Raw genomic sequence first — 4,689 nt, 5'->3', positions numbered from 1 at the left:
ACACCCGTTGCGCTGTTTGACGAGAGTTGTATTTTTTTTTGTTTTCATTGTGTAAGGGTCTTATAAAAAGACTAACTTTTGTTTTCATTGTAACGTTTGAAGTTGTAATGAACACACCAATGAATACATCAACTTTCTCTCAAAACAAGCTAGCGACCACAGTGGGAGCTAACAGCCTTGTTGCCAAGGCTGTCGTGCCGCAACCGACAATCAAGATCCTGGTGAACGAAGAGGTCGAATACGAATTCGACCAACAGAAGTTCAAAGAGTACGTCTCCTCCTCCAGATCCGCCTCTCCTCACAAGCGCAGGAAGGTCTCCTCCTCCTGGAAGATCCGTCGGTCTTCAGATTTGAAGACTCAAGAAGGCGATCTTCCAGCTACCGCTGCTGCAGTTGCACCTCGCAACGGTCCGATGGCGTTCGATGAAGCCAAAGCTACAGATCCGGACACCGCCTCCATTAAGGAGTCGACTGTTAAAGGCATGCCAACTTTGTCGAAGAGGACTTGTCAAAGGCGTCGTCAACGTCTTGCTCGTCAGTTCGCTAAGGCTTTAGAGCAAGTGGACGGACTCCGCTACTAAGCGGATCTAGAGTTCAGAAAGCGCCAAGTGGCTAAGCCGTCGCCACAACAAGCATCGGGGGTCCTCCTGCCAACCATCAGCTAAAAAATAGGTTCGTGTCAAACGAACCCGTTCTACTCTTGAGGAGCATATCCAGAAACGCCGCGCACTACTTGCGCACGCACGGATTCTTGCACAAGAAGCACAGAAATTACAGCAGGAAGAAGTGGTCAAGAAACTACCAAGATCTAAGCAGGTTTGGGTACCGAAGGCCAAAATAGTGCCCCTACCCGACGAGAGACAACAGTCGTGCCTCTCGCTCGATTCCAGATCCAAGGCTGCTCCCCAGCCTTCATCAATTTCAGATCCCGTTCTTATTGCTCCCGCACCTCCGGTGAAACCCTACGACAGCGTGGATCTCTCCAAATCCAAAATTTTGTTGAAGGATCGCCTCGGTCCTCTACATGAAGATCGAGACATATTTCTGGTCAAAGAACGCTTGGGCATGGTGAATGAACCCTGAGCAACTCATCGAGCTGGGGGTCGCACTCGTCCTTGCAACAAGTCTGAGCCTTCTCGTAAAGAGAAAACTCCTATAACCAACCACCTCGGACTGTATGTCGAAGTCCAAGAGCCCGTTGAGGTCCCACGCTCACGAAGGCGTAGCTCAAAACGTGCGACTCTTGAGAGCGCTAACAAGGCGATGGATCCTTAGAAGAAAACGTGTTCGTCAAGCGACGATGTTATACCTGAGAAGTCGTGCCAACACACGATAGGTTGCTCCGGTCATCAAGCCGATGAGTTGTACTATCAGACTGGGGGTATGAACCGATCTCGAAAGAGACATGCCTGGGAAGCGAACTTTCACTGTCCGTGTACCAAAATTATCAGGGTAGTATTATCAGTGTGTAGCTACCCCAAGATCGCTCCACAGAGGGTCTCGGTATTTGAAAGGATATACACTGAAGCGTCGAAGCCCAAATCAATGCGTTTTCACAAAAGAAGATCGGCCGTTCAAGAGGATGAACTCCCAGAGGTAACTATCAACATGGTCGACAAGGGAAACTCTGTGATTGCTGCAAATGGCTCGAATCCCGACTTTTCTCCAGGAAGAGAAGTCAGTTCGGGAATAGCCCAACGAATATTTCAGCTCCAGCTAGAAGCCGTCGGACATAACGATTACCCGGTAATCCATGAAGGAATCCATTCCGATGACGAACTCTCGGATTCTTATTCCGTGCTCGCCTCCGATGATACAATGTCTAGCATGGGACAAGCTCAGGAAGTGTTCATGATCAACACCGAGCAAATGGCCAAAATCATTGAGGATGCTTTGGCTAAGCAAAAAGAGAACTTCAAGTTCGAAATAGAAATGACCATGATACAGATGAAGGAAGAGCATGACCAATAGATTCGGGCTCTATCCAATCAACTTGGTGAATCCAGCCATCGTAACATTGCTAACCAAGCAGGTAGCGATTCAGATGTGGATGAACACCTTAATGCTGATAACCCTCCCATTGATCAAAACGCTAGGGGTGGTCCCACTGAAGACAATAATGCTGGGGGTGGTCTCACCGATGATAACAATGCCGGGGGTGGCCGCGATGTTCCTCCTCGAAATCGACCGAGGAAGGATACGAGCGAGGATGAGAAGATGAAAGATCTCGAGAGCAAAATCAATGCCTTGATGTCCATTCAGGAGGTGAAGAAGACCGGCATTCCATGTCCCTATCCAAGAGAGTAGGAATCAATCCCATATCCGGCGAAGTTCAACCTGATCAACTTCACGTCGTTCGACGGGAAGGGTTCCCCCACTCAGCACTTGATTTATTTCAAGTCCCACTTAGAAGTGATCTCTGGCAACGAGCCTTTGATGGCCCGGTCATTCGTTGGCACCCTTCGTGGGCCCGCCTTCAATTGGTACCGCCGTCTCAAGCCTGCAAGCATCAACAGCTGGGACGACCTGGAGAACTTGTTCCTCGCTCACTTCTTTGATGATGACACTAAGGTATCAATCAGGACACTCTTTGATGAGAAACAGGAAGATAATGAGACGGTCGACGAATTCGTCAAGCGCTTCTGGAATAAGACGATGAACTACCGAGATCCGATCACAGAGGACTTCATCCTCCAAACCTGTCACAACAACCTCTCTTTGGACGTGTTGGAAGTTATGAGAGTAGCACCGTCCAACACCTGGAAAGAGTTGAAGATGCGCGGAGAGCAGGCCGAATGCTTCCTCAGAAGGAAGAAGGCCCAGAGGAGCCAACCGACGGCTAACCCTCCGAACTCAAGCTTTGTCTCCCGTGGTAAGGGGAAGACATCTGCAGCAGCTGTTGATATTAATCAGACGTCGCAGCAACAATCCCGGAGACAGCAAAAGAATTTGGGTTTGAGGCTCCAAAAAGAGTACTCATTCAAGGACGAAGACGTTCCAGCCATTTTCGAATCCCTTTTTGAAAACAACAAGATCAAGCTACCACCTATCACGAATCAGGAGGAAGCTGACAACACTTCGGATCCAAAATACTATGCATACCACAGGAGGATCCTTCACCCCACCAAGGCTTGCTTCGTGCTAAAAAGTAGCATCCAAACCTTGGTTAAAGCTGGCGTTATAACGCTAAATTAAGCTGAATGATCACTCCGAAGAGTATACGAGTATAAACTGCTTCTCAATCCTCCAACCGATATATGAGGTTAAACTGTTCCCTGATACTCCAACAGGTATATGAGTCTAAACTGTTTCCTTTCTTTCACGGGAAGTTCCTGGAGAGTGCCATGCCTGGTATTCTTAAGGATAACCCGGACATCCAACTAAATATAATATTAGACCCGGTTTCGCAAAGGAAGCTGGGGGTGGATAATTCATATAACTGAAAGTTCCCGAAAGAATTCTATATAGTGTATTCTTAGGGATAACTCGGTCACTACAAGAAGGTGATGAATAAGAAACTCCCACTCAAACTCCCGCTATGTCTGTGCACTCAACATTCCCATTGTTAGAGTCCATACATAGTACTTGGAATTTTAATATCCTGATCATTGACGATTGTCAAACCCCTTCGTGTTAAGTATTTGTCACTTAACACCAGGAACTCTATTTGAGTGATTTGTACGAATCAACACTCCCGCTGTAATTTGTACTCCCACTCCTACTATTTATCTCAGTCAAACCTTCCTACAGTTAGGATCACAACCAAAATCCCCTCTCGATTCCTTCTATGAACGAGAGGTCCACTTTCAAATCGAGTGATCAAATCTTTTTAAAGTTAGGATCGTCTCAAACCCCCATTTAGTCAAACCTTCCTACAGTTAGGGCCAAAGCCAAAATCTCCCCTTGATTTCTTCCATGAACGAGAGGTCCACAAATTGAGCGATCAAACCTTCCTACTGTTAGGATCGTCTCAAACCCCCATTTGGTAAAACCTTCCTACAGTTAGGGCCACAACCAAAATTTCCTCTCGATTCCTTCCATGAACGAGAGGTCCACTTTCAAATCGAACGATCAAACCTTCATACAGTTAGGGTCGACTCAAACCTTCCACTTGGTCAAACCTTCCTACAGTTAGGGCCAAAACTGTAATTCACTCTTGATAAACGAGAAACTCACTTTTAATTCGGTAATCAAACCTTCCGACAGTTAGAATTATCCGAATCTTTTCGATTCTCGGAGTGGAGATCCCACTCTTAGTTTCACCTTCTCGGATTCTTAAAGTGGAGATCCCACTTTAAGTTTCTTTTGCAACTGAAGATAAAATATAAAATTCTTCCTCTTCAGCTTCGGGAGATAGAATATAAAATCCTTCCTCTCCCGCATCGGGTTCGTCTTTACCCCAAGAGAAGACACTACTTTTCAACTCCCTATATCCGTGCCTTACACGCACGGGGAATTTTATCCCGAAGCCTAAGTAGGGATAAGTCAACGCCTAACACGCGTTACCGGTTTAGTCTTTTACCGATTAAAAAAGACACCATAATACAAATCTGGGGAATTTTATCCCGAAGCCTAAGTAGAGATAAGTCAACGTCTAACACGCATTGCCGGTTTAGTCTTTCACCGATTGGAAAAAATAGCAAAATTTAAATCTGGGAATTTTATCCCGAAACCTAAGTAGGGATAAGT

Source organism: Asparagus officinalis, chromosome 4 (assembly GCF_001876935.1).
Source record: "Asparagus officinalis chromosome 4, Aspof.V1, whole genome shotgun sequence".
NCBI lineage: Eukaryota > Viridiplantae > Streptophyta > Magnoliopsida > Asparagales > Asparagaceae > Asparagus > Asparagus officinalis.
The sequence above is the reverse complement of the archived record's forward strand: the minus strand, read 5'-3'. Positions refer to the sequence as shown.